Genomic DNA, 14898 nt, shown 5'->3' with positions numbered 1-14898 from the left:
ATCACCTACCTAGATTGATTTGATCAGGAAGGTAATGAGGCCCCCAACTCAGAAGATGAAGATGATGAGGGTGACTTCTCTAAACATGCAGTCATTAGTTATGCCATTCAGTCAGGATCTAAATATAAAATTGAGACTAAAGTGACTGTGGAAGTGCTGGAGCACAAATCAGCTCCGTGTGTCAGGTGAAGGGCCGTATCACATACTGCTCCTATTGGGTAATGCGGGGGGCGGGCAATGCACTTGCAAAGAGAGTAGTCATGGATGCTGTGCACGGTTAAAGGAGAGCTGCGCTTAGGAAAAACATGAGTACACATCTTTACACTGAGATATAACTATATAAAAGCAGTTATTTTATTGCTGGTACCAAAAGCTTTTTTTTTTTCCGTACCCATCATCTCATATTCGATGCTGTGGCACATTCAGTTCTGTGTTTTCTCTTCCTATAGAAAGAGGAAAAAGTGGGATGTTACTTCTAGTCCTGTCTTTTTTTAAAGATTTCTGGAGAAGGTTTTGTAGCTGAATTGAGTCAGATTTCAGAAGCTCATTTAAGATGAGTTTACAAACGAGCCTTTGAGGTTTAAGCAAAGCTGTAAGGAATTAATTTACTTGCCTTTCAGAAGGGGATGAGGAGGATGAAGCAGATGAAGAAGAAGCTGGTCCATCAGGAGAGTACAAAGAAGACGAAGATGAAAATGATGGAGGTTCAGATTTGGGGAGAGTGAAGAGGAGGAAGGAGCTGGCCTTTCATACCTGATGATGGACAAGATCCAGGCAGGACTTACCCTATTCTACTATAAGGCTCAGGATTTTCTTGACACTGTCTAGCTATAAATGTGTAATAAGTTAAACTTGTATAAGCAGAATCATGTAAATCCACTATCATACATGAGCAATAGAGTACTTTAGAGAGAGACCTTTTACGATCAAAAAAGTGCATGACAGTAGGGGAACCACCGCTGTTTGGTATTCTCCGTTATCTTGCTCAAAATGAAATGCTTCACGATTCATTACTTCACGGCCTTGTAGAATTAGTGTCATTCTGCACCAGATCACCACGTCCGATATGGAGGAGAACGTGACCGAAACAAATCCACCTGCCCTACCAGGATGCTCACAAGTGCCTGGGGCGCTTCAGCCTTGAGAGCTATGCCCTCACCATGCAGATCTGCAGGCTGTCAGGTGTGGGGCTGGGGCTTCCAGGCAGGGGGGAGAGGGTGAGTATGGAGGAGCTAGGGCCTGAGGGTGCAGGGGGCTGATCAGGATGTGAGGGCTGAGGCAAAGGGGAGACAGGCTGGGAATGCAGGAGTGAGGGCTGGCCACTGAGGAAGAAGTCAGGGAGAGGCTGGAGCTGTGGCCCTGGGAGCGCTGTGGGTTCGGCCATGCAGGGGAGAGCTGGGGCGGGGAGCGGAGACTTGCCCTGGGTGGGAGCGCATTGCCCTTGCCCTGGGTGGGAGCACAGGACCTTGAGCTGCTGTTAGTTGAGGGAGGTGGGTGGGAAGCTGGATCCTGGCATTTTGGGGAAGGAGGAGGGATTGGACGCTCCTTTCACCCCACTTATCTCAGGGCCCTTTTCTTTCCTACCCGGGGGGCAGACAGCCCGTGTGATGTTTGCTGAGCTGACCTGCAGGGAGCCTGATGGACCCAGGGGATGGGAACGGGGCTGTGCCGGGTTCACTGCTCTGGGAAGGAAGCGCGTTAGAGCAGAGCAGGCGTGAGGACCAGGACTTGCAGGTTGTGCCCTGCTCTGGCTCTTCGAAAGGAGTGCTGTCCAGCATGCCATAGTGAGGGGCATGGTTTGGGAGGACTCCTGGGTCCTGTTTCTAGCTGAGGGAAGGAGGGAAGGGGTGGGAGGAAGGCTTTGTGGCTCAGGACTCCTGGCTTCTTTTGGGGATGTCACTTCCCCAGAATGAACCCACAAATCATCTGTGCATTGAGTCAATCGATCCCTTGGGTGATGCTGTCAGCACGTACATGGAGGTGAGTGGAAGCAGCGCGGTGGGAGGTGTCCACTGCCCTGGTCAGAGGAGGCCGGGGTTGGGGGAATACTGGGCCCATGGATCGGATTGAAGGGTGGATGGCGATACTGGGCTGGGGTGGCCTCATGGGTCCCATCTGTCAGGCAGAGGAAAGTAGTAATAGGTGCATGGGTCAGATCCAGGCTGGCATGGATGGGGTTCCCATCTGGGGCTGCAGGGAAGCAGAAGGGTTACTTGGCTGGGGGTGGGCCCGTGGGTCCCACAGGAGGGTTTGTATACTACAAGCAGTGCCCTCCTGCCAGGGTCCCCGTTGGGTCCCAGTCGTGCCCTTCACTGCCCAGCCCTGTCCTGGCAGTGGCTGATGGGGAAAACATGGGGTCTTTCCATTCTCCTTCACTATGGAAATGGCCTCTGCTTTGCCTCCCACCCCGCTCATGCTTTGCCTCCTGTCTCCTCTTCACAGCGGTGATCAACGTGAGCCATGATGCACGACTGATCCCGCAGACCAGCTGCCAGCTCTGGGTGGTGGAGGAGCAGTCCATCAGCCACATCAACGGCGACTTCGACTGCAAGCGGGAGGTGCTGGAGGCCTCGGGCCAGGTCAGCATTAACTGGCCCCGGGAGTGACCTTGCTGTGGGGAGGCTCCTCGAGGACCTGCCCATCCCCTCTCAGAGACCTGCCTGCACAGCTTCACGTGCGCCCACACCCAGAGGACTCCGTGTAGAGGGGGCAGGGCCGCAGGCATGGTTGTGGTTGAACTTTGAAGATCTGTTTTGGGGGCCTAATGCAAGACATGTTATATTTTTAGAGCTGTTCTTCTACACCTGCTGCTTTCCCAGGGGAGAGAGACTTAATTTATATGAATGGGAGGGAGGGGGTTGTACTGGAACGGTCTGTTTTAGGCAGGAGTGAGGGCTGTCCTTGTCCCATTGCTGGGTTCCCTGCCCCCAGTCTGGAGAATGACTTGAGCCTTGTTTTGCTTCCACCCAAGAAGATTATATTAAAATATAATAAAGGAAAAGTGGCTCGTGGTGGGTTTTATTCTGAAGGGGTAGGAGTGGGGCTTCACAGTACTGGCAGGAGGGACACCCCTGAGATTGCAGTGGACAGACAGACTGGGCTGAGGCATGGGGATGGGCACGCAGGCACAAGCATATTCTCCCTGCCATGAACACACACACATACATGCAGGCACACGCACGCACAGACACATGCACACAGAGAGAGATGGGTCTGCACTCTATTCACTCGCTCTGCACGTGGACACATTAACACGCTCTCCATGCCATGAACACAGATGCATGCACACGCACACACGTGGATAGACACATGCAGGCAGGCATGCACTCTACACACTCACTCTCTGCACATGGACACGCAGACACAAATACACTCTCCCTGCTATGAACACAGACACACATGCACAGACAGGCATGTACACATGCAGAGAGGAGCACACGCACAAACACACGTGCACACATACACACACATGCACATATGCATGCACACATGCATGCAGGCACACACATGAACACATATGTACATATGCAGACTCATGAACAGACACACAGAGGTACATATGAATTGACACAGACATGCACATACACACATGCACGCACAGGCACATGCAGGAACACACACATGCACACAGATACATGCACACAGACATGCATATACACACAGACATGCAAGAACACACGCATGCACAAACATGCACACAGATATGTGCAGACACATGCACGCACATAGATACATACACATGCACACACATGCATACAGAAACCTACAAGCACACTCATGCATGCAGACTTGTGCATGCACACATAAGCATGCACAGGTGCACATGCACACACACATCCACACACATGAATGCACACAGACACATGCATGCGTATGCATGCAGGCATGCACACACATAAATGTAGGCACACAGGCACATGCAGGCACACGTGCATGCACAAACACGCACACATGCTCGCGTATGCATTCACACAGATGTATGCAAGCAGACACACGTAAGCACAAACTCATGCATGCAGACGCATGCATGCACAAACACATGCACGTGTATGCATGCAAACATGCACATGAGCACCTGGACACATGCATGCACATACATGCATGCACAGAGACACACCTGCACACACACGTGCATGCATGGAGACATGTGCCTGCACACATGCATGCATGGAGACATGTACACGCGTGTACGCAGACAGATGCATACACGCAAATGCAGACAGACACATGCAAGCACACACTCGTGTGTGCATGCACAAACGCATGCATGGACAGACAAGGACATGCAAGCACAAACGCATGCACGCACAGGAACATGCAAGCTCACACTTGTGCGTGCAAACACAAACACGCACATACGCACACGATCCCGCCCGGCCATGGGGCAGGCTGGGCTGGCGGCGGGGGGAAGGTCCGGAGCCCCTGGGGGTCCCGGGAAGAGCAGAGGGGAGCCGGCCCCAGCTCGGCCCCATAGGGGTGGGGGTGGGGGTAGCAGGGCTGCAGCCCCGGCCCTCCCCGGGCCCGGGCACTCCGGCGGGAAGGGGCGCTGCAACGACACCCCCCCCCGCCACCGGTGCAAACGCCCCGTGCTCCCCATGCACACCCAAGTCTGCATCCCGCCCCCCGACCCCCGGGCCAGGCGGGGGCCGATGGGGCAGCCTCGGGCTGGGGTTCCCGCGACAGGGATCCGGCTCCTCTCGTGCGGGGCTTTGCTTTTCTTCCTCTCTCTTGCTTTAGTTACAGGTCAGGTCCTGCCCTGGGCAGAGCCCGTGTGCCCGGGGGCGGGGAGGTGCTGGTGGGGGCGGTAAGAGCAGGGTGGCAGCGATCTCGGGGTGTTTGGGGGGATCTTGGGCGCTGCCAGTGTTGTCTCCAAAGGACAGTGTGAGTTCGTGCCCGGTGCGCTTTTGCCAATAAACACACAGGGGTGGAGGATCCAACTTAATCTTTATTGTTTCAAGTCTGCGCAGAGAAGGGTGCTTGGCAATCTTTTGCAAAGCAAGCACCACCGGTTTCTACCTTTGGGTACCTTTTATACATATGTTTGCAAGTGTATCGCTCAGTGATTGGTTACAAGCCACTGACATAAGACGTTCTCTACTGAGCATGTCTCTATACCTATGGTTTAGCCATGTATTTCATTTACATACATATATGTTTCATTAACATACTTTTGCTCTGCCCAGGGGTGTGATTTTTAGCATTATAACGAGACCTCTTTCTGAACTTCTTGCTATCTTACAAGTGTCAGGGAGACATTATCCTGCTGGTGTTAGGGAGGCATTCCAGGATGTCTCTCGTGGATTATGGAATAGAGAAAATCCCACACAATTTACTGATTCGTTTTGATGCACTGGCTGGGGGAGTAGTTAACTGATTGCACGATTTCACAATAATTACACACTTAATTTATACAACAGAATTTTATTTTAAAACTCTTTGCTACGTATATAACACTGCTTAGCTTTAAGAAACACCACAAACATTAAAAACACAATAATTACATATATCAGAAACAATGCTCCGAATGCACTTCCTTCCCAAACAATACTATAAGAATTAGTGTTACAAAAACAACTACAATTGTAACTAAAAGTTAAATTTGAATCAATACTATTATTTTTCATATTATACTTACAATCCTAGAATTCCTAGAAGCCAAATACCAAAATATGGTTTCATTCCTCAGTAGTACGATTCAATGGGTTGGCCTCAGTAGTACGGTTCAATGAAATGGGCTCAGCAATACAATTCAATAGGCTGGCTTCAACAGTGATAGGACTAAGTCCCCTTCCTTCAGTCCCTTTCAGGTGCTCTGCGGCTTCAGCGTGAACTAAGAGATTCGTGTTCACGGAGAGGGTAGTTCAGGTGATCAGTCTGACCCGGGCTATACTTGCGATTTTTCCTTCGTTGTTCTACAAGTATAGTCACCTCCAACTTGGGACAGTAAGTTACGGTTTTTATTGAGCGAGCTGCCGTCAGTGGGCTCCTCCTACTCAATATATCACTGCTCCCAAATTTGGGCTCGGATCTTACTCAACAGATTCTTTTACCTTCGTTGAGCATTTTAAATTACCTTTGGGAAACTTCCATATCACTGCAAATGCCCTTTTCTTACCAACTTGGTCAAAAGGCCTCAGGGTTTGATCTCTTGGAATTCAGGATATTTGCTCTCTTTGTAAAAGATTTCTAAAAGATGAAATTTAAATTAAGACTTTAAGCGAAGTCAGGATCTTTTGCACGTAGTCCCCAAAACAAAGAACTAGATAAGGAGATAAATCTTATCTTCTTCCTGAAACTGGCTAATGGGCAACCTTTACAAACATTCAAACTATTTCATTCAATATGACACAGTCGTTCAACCAAGATCCGTCCGTCTTCCAGTCCGTTCATCTAAAACGAAAGAGATAGCGCCGTTATCGTTAAGGAACCAGGCAGGAAAGGTAAAATGAGGATGGCAGAGAAGGAGCACTACCTCGAGGTGCAGTAAGCACATGATATCCATGAAAGATCCTCTTCAGCCGCAGCTCTGGTGCAAGGGCTGTTTGACCAAAGGCAGAAGAGGGAGATCCAGGGCAGAGATCTGGTTAAACAGTTCGCCCTCCAAAAGGGAAAGGGCTTGAAGCGAAACTGGGGGAAGTTGCCCATGAAAGCGGTGCAACGCTGAGACACTGGGAGGACCCACACGGTCAAAGGGCCGACAGTAGGCATCAAGTAACACAGTGTATTCCCCAGTGCAGAGCCGGGAGCAGCGGGAGCCCCCCGGCCTACAGACACAGAGGTGACAGTCACCGCAGGGAGCACGTGTGAGACAGACCTGGGCCGTCTGTTCTTGTGCACAGACAAGAAATGGTGTTCGTTAGGACCTGGTGTTGGAGTCCCTTTCCTCATCCGCTGTCACAGTGCCCTGGAGGGAAACCCTGGCAGGGGCCAGTCCTGTGCGAAGTCCCTCATTGTGAGCACCATCAGGCCGCGTGCAAGCCCAGCCCTGTCTCACACCTGGAGGCTGATGCAGCGGTGCGGCCGGACACGGCCGAGACGTGCACGCGGGGAGACCCGGAGAAGGTGACGCGCATCACAATGGCCCCTTCTAGAACCGGCTCGTCGCCGTGCGGCTCCTGGAGACACGCACAGCAGTTGGACTGCTCCCGAGCCGACACTGCTTGGAGTCAGGTCACACCTGTGTCCTCGGTGTCACCCTGACCGCAAGGGTAAGTGTGGGCAAATGAGGGGGTGTTTGCACCCACACTTGGGGGGTCGTAGGGGTGGGTGACTTGTGGCTGGGGGAATTGTCACTTTTATGCTTTCGTTTCTTTCCTAAACATGACTTCAGTCCGCTTCAGTACAAGCCAAGGGCTGAAGACGAGGTGTGCTGGCCTGACATGGGGAGGCGGGGGGAGTGCTTGGAGCGATGCTATTTGGCTGGGCAGGCAAGGTGAGGGGTGCAGCGGAGCAGGCAGTGAGGATGCGGATGGTTGCTTTAGGGTTTCCATATTTCCAGGTCCAAAATGCAGGACACCTGTCACATGGCGGAGGGGGGACGGGGGATATGACAGTGGGGGGCAGAGACATGCCAGTGCCCTGTCCCTGCCCATGCTGTTGCCCCTCAGTGCCAAGCCACAGCCCCCGCCAGCCCTGCTGCTGCCCCTCACCCCCAAACCACTGACCCCAGCCTGCCAGTGCCCCTCACCCCAAACTGCAGTACCCGGCCATGATGCTGTCCCTCGCTCCAGACATCAAGTAACTGGGAATGACTGGTTGTGGTTTCAACTTGCTCTTCAATATTTCTTTCATACAGCTACAGAAGACTGGACAGTCTTTTATCCCGGGAGAAAAATATGGGATCCTTTGGAAAGAGAGGAAGGTAAATCAAATAGGGATGCCAATTCTCACTGTCACATACTCTTTTTGCCCTGTCTAATTTGAGAGATTCAGGTGTGAATTGAAGAATGCAGTGCTGAGGGGAGGGGAAGGGCAGGGAGCTGCGCTGGAAAGGAGCAGACACACAACAACGCCTTACTTCACTTCCATTCCCCTCTTTACTCTAGGGAAGGAGAAGATGCTATTGCTGCTAACTTTGCCCTGGTTGAGCACTGAGGAAAAGGGCCGAGGGCTCAACACAGCAATACCAGTTTTTCTGTTGGCTTTTTTGGTAATTGAACTGACCCCGAAATTCTGCTTCCAGTCTCATTGGTTGCCGTCCATTCACTCTGGGGGATTTACATAACCAAACCCTGATTATTAAAGTGTTTTGTGTTGGATGATAGCCTTGAAGGGTCTTCTTTGGGGTCTTCTTCTCCTTTAATGCCTTAGTAGTCCCATCGATGCACTGTTTCTCTTACAAGTTTCCTGCTTTAATCTATTTTAAAAATGTATTTCTATGCATTTAATTGGGTGTCCAGACTGGAATAAACTCCCCGCAGTGGTGGTTCATAGATGCAGGGTGGGAAGGGCCCCGAGCAGATCATCGAGTCCGACCCCCTGCCCTGGGCAGGAATGAATACTGGGCTCATATGAGCCCTGGAAAGCTGAAGCTTATCTGACCCAGCTAGTTGTTATCCAGGCTCCTTGGAAAGACCCCCGAGGTAGGAGCCAGCACCACTCCCCTTGGCAGCTGGTTCCAGATCCTGGCCGCCCTGACTGTGACCCTGCGGGGTGCAGTCACCTCCCCTGGAAATCTTCAGGAGCAGACGGGACGGTCACCTCGCCGCGGTGGCTTGAGCCCCGGTGTCTTGTCCTGCCTGGTGCAGGGGCTGGACCCGCTCTGTCGGCTTCTCCTGGATTTCAATTTCCAGTTTCTAAATGAGTTGATGCAAACGGTCTCCTAAAACTTCCTACTTAATATCATAACACTTTTCTTCTTGCCTTCATGCTTCCTTTTTTTGTGAAGATGTATGGCTCTGTCCCAGCGTGCTCACGGTCCATGTCTCCATGACGGCATGCTTTTGAACTTAAAGTAAGGACATACATTTATTTAATTTTAACTTTAGGATCTTCCCCATTGTTCTTTCCGCAGTTTGTGCACGCTCATCGGGCCACGCTTTATGCATACAAAGAAACGGCACAAATGCATTTTGAATTCTTTTCTCTTTTTTTCTCTCTGTTTTATTTTGGTTTTACTTCGAACGGTGTAGATGTGCTTAGCACCTAATCACCTTTGCTCCTTACACCAGTAGAAGTAATAATTTCCAATTAACTTGGTTTTGAACTCCTCAACAGGGCATCTCAGGAGGAGGGACAAGGATGGAGATGCATCCCTCTGCCATCCTGCCTCGAGCACTGCCGCACGCGGGAGCCGAGGCCCGAAGCAGGCAGCCAGACAGGGCAGCAGATGTTTGCCACAGCAGAGTCAAGGGCCTGGGACGCTGTGTGGCAGCAGCAGCTGCGGCTGCAGCAGGCAGGCCAGGAGCGGGTAAGACCATCCACCGCTCGGTCTCCCCCACGTACAACCCACCCTCCCTTCTATGCCCCGGGGGCAAAAATGAGTAATTGTACCCCTGTGTGCCCACTCTGGGACCTCCTCCATTTCAAAATCCTAGATGTTATCCTCCCTTTTGAAGAACCCTTTCCAAACTCACCATGTCCATTTGTAGCCTAACTGGTAAGAAAACCAATTACTCTTTCAACATCACAACCACATGGCAAATTGAGCTAGTACCGGCGGGGCTGTCTTTACCCATCCAGATCGGAAGTTGTTCCAGACTTTGAGAAGCCGTCAGAATTTGGGCGTCCCCCACGACCGTCCTGTTTGATCAGAAACCAATTGTATTTGGAGACATCCTGAGGCGGAGGGTTGAGGCCCCATTTTGAATGCAAAGTGCTGAGTTTGATGATTGCTGAGGAGGCAGTTGCAAAGGATGCTGTCTTTATTCACAGAGACTTTTGTCATTCGTTTCCATAGCTACAAAAATGGGGTGCTTCTTTGCATCACAACTCATTGCCATTTGTTGCACACCAACACCATAGATTAAAAGTAACACCTCTTTGGTGCCTGCTACCCAGAGGACTGCTGCTAGAGATGACTACCAGCTGTGATCTGGAGACATCCTCTGTGGCACCCTTGAAAGGTCCCCTGGGGCACCCCGACTGCCAATCCTTGATCTAGAACGTGTGCACTTTGACACGTGCTCTCACAGGGTAAGCTGTGGGCAATTTTGTGGACATAGTATAAAACTTGTATGCTGTGAAAATGCTCCTTCCCGTTATCAGAAAGAATAGCTCCTGAAGTATGGAACATCTTCTGGATCGGTTTGATATTCCACAGCTAAAATATAAGCACATGCACGAGGTGGAGAGCACTCAGATCAAGTCACGCATGACACAATGCATCTCAGTCTTAAGGTGCAGGCAGACATGACATTTGAAATGTCTCCAGGCATAGCTGGCTTGGGGCTGTTTCACAAAGGGAACCACCGCAGGACATTGCACGGCCCCTGCAGTGGCCCTTGGCTGGAGCACTTGGAAATCTCCACGAGGCTGTCGCAATCGGTGGCTTTGCACCCCCTTTCCGCCTCCCCACACAGGGCAGAGGAACGGAGGATGCTGCCAGTGCTGCTCCGCTCCCGTTCCCCCCTCCCCCAAACCCTCTCCCTTACTGACATGGGCTCGAGAGTGGGAGTGCGGGGAGGGCAGTGGTGGGGGTGTGGTGGTGTGGTAGGAGGTCACTCGGGGAGGGGGCATGGGGGTGTAGTGGTGAAGGAAACAAGGAGTCTAGTGCAGGGGCTTGCAGAGTTTGGTGGATTTGGGCTCTCCAACCGGCAGTCCCCTGTCCTCTCCATATGTTGGTGGAGCAGAGGGGTAGACTGGGGTGTCAGGGGGATTGGGATAGAGAACCTGGCTCAGGTGGCGATACAGCGTCTGGGCTCTGGCTCCGTTCTGAATTGTGTTACTGAGTCCTTTAGTGAATGTGTGCACTCCCCTTCTCTGCCTTTCAGTCTGCTGAAGAGAAAAACCAGTTCCTGTGATATTTGTGTCTCACTAAGGTGGTTTAAGGAGAGCAGCTGGTGCTTAGAGCACTTTAGCTGAGGCTGGCTTGTGTCTGAGGTTGGTGTTTGTACAGGGGAAGGTCCATGGTGGATATCTGATAGTATGGAGGTGGGAGTGTGTCTCAGCCTCACGTTAAGCAAGGAAACAAGAGCCGTGTAATGTGCTGTATATGTCGTGTGTTTTGTGGCATAGAGTGGGAGAGTAGGTACAAGCCAATGTTGTGTAGTGCTGATACAGAGCGCATACGACGGTCTGAAGGTGTTTTCTTGATTAATAGTGGGAAGGTGGCCCATGAAGAGAGAGGAAAGTGGAAGATCTGGTAGTTTGGGTAGGTGGAACTCATGTGACCAGTGGGTGGCTGGTACACACTATACATCAAGTGTGGGACATTATTATGAGAGCAAGTGCCTGGGATTGCAAATGCTGAAGATGTAGCATGAGCCGCTGTGAGGATTGTTGCACTATTGAAAGAAGGTGTGACTGCTCGAAGCCCTCTAGATTAGGTCGAATGTCCAGCGGTCAGATGCGGGGATATGGTGACCCTGACTCTCATCTGCCACGTCTTGATGTAAGAAGTCTTCTGTCAGGAGCACTGAATTCTAGACACCGCTAAACATCAGGTCATAGAGACAATGAATCCTATGGCTCCGAACTTCCCTTGTAGCCCCTCGTAGTGACACTGGGAATTCAGTCCTACATGTAAACTGAAACTCGCAGGTCTCGCTCTTTTCAGAATTAGCTTGTATTTATTCAATTCTTGTTCTTTATTCTAGGACCTCACGTATCTCTGGGCACAAGACCTGGAGCTCATTAAATATCCCCAGGTAATCCGACGGCCACGTCCAATTCAGGTACGTCTTCCTTCCAGTCTCCCTTACCAAGTCAGAAAAACCAAGACTACCCGACCAGAAACTTGGGCTGTAGCCCTTCTGGGCAGTATCCTCTCTAACTCCCCTTGAAGTCAGACAAAGTCGGGGGGGGGTTGCACTTTATGTCAGTGAGCAATATACATCAACCCTCATCAAGACGGAATCCAAGGTTGAGGAAGTAGAAGGATTGTGGGTTAGGCTACATGGGGGGCAAGGAGAAAGGGATTTGGTGGTAGGGGTCTGCTACAGACCCCCACACCAAGGGGAAGAAATAGATGCGGGGCTGCTGAGGTAACTCTCGGAGACCATAAAAGCTAAAGAGGCGGTAGTCATGGGGGACCTAAACTACCCGGACATCTGCTGGGAGACGCAGACAGCAAGGTCCCATCGCTCACGCAGGTTTCTAACCTGTGTACAGGACCTCCACCTGACACAGGAGGTGCGTGGTCCCACTAGGGGGAATGCCATACTGGATCTGGTATTGGCAACGGGAGATGACATGATAGGGGACCTCCAGATCGGTAGCCATTTGGGAGACAGTGATCACCTAATAATAGAATTCAACATAAGAGGGCGAGTGGGTAAGGTAACTAGTAGGGTGAAAGTGCTAGACTTCAGGAAAGCTGATCTCATTGCACTCAGGCGATTAGTCAAGGACGCACTGCAGAGTAGGAGTTTTGAAGGGATGGGAGCCCAAGAAGGGTGGCTGTGCCTAAAGGAAACGATCCTTCGGGCACAAAGCAAGACGATCCCCGAGCGAGGCAAAAAAGGGAAAGGGGCCAGGAGGCTTCCATGGCTGACCAGAGAAATCCAGGGCAGCCTAAGGGCCAAAAGGGGAGCATATAAAAAGTGGAAACAGGGAGAGATAATTAAAGATGAATATACCTCCTCTGCTCGTGCTTGTAGGGAGGCAGTTAGGCGGGCCAAAGCTACCATGGAGCTGAGGATGACAACCCAAGTAAAAGACAACAAGAAATTGTTTTTTAGATATATTGGGAGTAAAAGGAAGGCCCAGGGAGGAATAGGACCCCTGCTAAATGGGCAGAAACAATTGGTGACAGATAGGGGGGACAAGGCTGAACTCCTCAACGAGTTCTTTGCCTCAGTGTTCCTAAGCGAGGGGCACGACAGGTCTCTCACTGGGGTTGTAGAGAGGCAGCAGCAAGGCGCCAGACTGCCATGCATAGACCCTGAGATGGTGCAGAGGCACTTGGAAGAACTGGATGCCTTTAAGTCGGCAGGCCCGGATGGGGAGGGAGGATGTCAAGGTAATACTGTCCAATAGGAGAGCCGGTTGTTCACCATTGATGCCATCTCTAGACCGGCCATCAAAATAACGACACTTCAGTAATTTGTGCTCTCTGATCATCTGTGTTATCAAACGGCCAAACTGAATTAAAGTTTCAGAGTGGGGACTCTCCTTGTTTTCTGATTCATGTCAAACTTTTGGTCTTTTGTTTCACAGGCTGCGGGGGACTGCAGAGCTAGCCTGGAGAAAGACGTTTTTCTCGTGCTCAGGGATTTGACCCATGCTGGAGGGTTTTTAAAATCTTACCGGGCCTTCCTGCCACCAGGCCAAGTCCTGGACCTTCTCCTCAGCAGGTAAGAGCCAAGAGCTGTGGAGGAAGCTGTAATAGCCTTGAGAGGTGGGGCATTGCGAGCAATGATGTCAGATAGTTTTGAAGAAGGCGTGATTAAGAAGCCAAATGATATGGATGTTTTTCTCACAAGCCTGACAAATTCAGTGTTTCAGTTGAAACTGGGTTGAAAATGCCTCCCCCATCCGAGCACTTTATCAAAGAAGGAGACCGAGAAGTAAAATGGACGGTTTGGTTCTTTAGCGGAAAGGTAGGACAGCTGGAGGCAAGCAGTCCTCCGAACAGCTGGACTCACCGCTGGAAAAACCAGGCGGTCACCAATGCAGGCGGTCACTGTCCCTCCGCAGAACTCTTTGCTCCATGAATCGGGCTCTGCTGGATCAGGAGAGGGATTTCACAGGGCTAAAGGCACAAAGCATCGCTGTCCCTTCCTCCCCCTGCGCCACAATGCTCCCCCAGCTCTGCTCTCGTGGAGAGACAGCAGACCGACAGCTTTGGTTTTCAGGGAAAACCCTGGTTGAGCCGGACGAAGGGGATGAAAGACAATGATGTTCTTCATCTTTTTTCTCTAACATGGTTTGACTAGAGAAATCTTCATGTTTCATTGTCTGGGCAAGGTTCTGACGTAGACCGTCTTACGCTTCTGACAGAGACCGTTTTTTAAATAAATGTTGAAAGTATCCATTTTGATATTTAGGCATGGGCACCTGGAGATCCCACGAGCAGCGGGAGATGCCAGCCAGGACAGACAAGAACTTGGGAAGTAAGTGTGGCTTTCTGCTGTACAGCAAAACCTCAGTCAGGATTCAGAGGATGTGGTAAACTTAATCAGCTCTATCTATCTATCTATCTATCTATCTATCTATCTATCTACATAGGCTGTATCTCTCTATCTGGCTCTATCTATCTATCTAGAAATCTATCTAGATAGAGAGAGAGAGAGAGAGAGAGAGAGAGACAGCCAGCCTTATTTGTATAAAGAAAGAATTAACTGTATGATGCCTACACGAATTGCCAGAGGCTGGGATGCTGCCCCAAAACTGAACAGATGTAGTCTTTTATTTGTGGATCCATCATTTCTGGGAGAGCAAACAAAGCATGCAACACTAATAAACGTGGCCCAAATGTAGCAAGAAAAAAGAAAGCAAGAAAAGTAGGAAGCGAGAATAGCCAGGCGATTTGTGTTGTGTAAAGGTTGGGTTTGGGGCAGGATGTTTGTGTTTTGCCTGTGTCTCCTCTACTTGTTTGCCATAATACTGGACCAAATTGGAGGATGCTGCTATAGCTAAACAAAGTTATAATTGTCCTATATTTTGCATCTTGAGGATACAATTCAGTATTCATTCCCTAGTTTGGATCAGTAATTAGGAGTGGTAAAACGGGTGTCAGCGAGATCAGACCATGATTAGGTAAAACGGCGCCCAGATCACAATTCCTTGCTGGCTCAC

At 50.6% G+C, this 14898-nt stretch overlaps 2 long non-coding RNA genes across 2 annotated transcripts; both read left to right on the top strand.

Moving 5' to 3' along the window:
• Positions 1-1311: 1311 nt before the first annotated feature.
• On the top strand, positions 1312-3001 carry LOC132250320 (uncharacterized). The gene is made up of 2 exons (XR_009461997.1): positions 1312-1980; positions 2443-3001. It is a non-coding gene; the product is annotated as an uncharacterized LOC132250320 (long non-coding RNA).
• A 4186-nt stretch (positions 3002-7187) lies between these two features.
• LOC132250319 (uncharacterized) lies at positions 7188-9365 on the top strand. The gene is made up of 3 exons (XR_009461996.1): positions 7188-7208; positions 7796-7861; positions 9217-9365. It is a non-coding gene; the product is annotated as an uncharacterized LOC132250319 (long non-coding RNA).
• The last annotated feature ends 5533 nt before the right edge of the window (positions 9366-14898 follow it).

The sequence above is a fragment of the Alligator mississippiensis genome, chromosome 1 (assembly GCF_030867095.1).
Source record: "Alligator mississippiensis isolate rAllMis1 chromosome 1, rAllMis1, whole genome shotgun sequence".
Classification (NCBI taxonomy): domain Eukaryota; kingdom Metazoa; phylum Chordata; order Crocodylia; family Alligatoridae; genus Alligator; species Alligator mississippiensis.
This window is presented reverse-complemented; position numbering and strand designations above follow the sequence as displayed.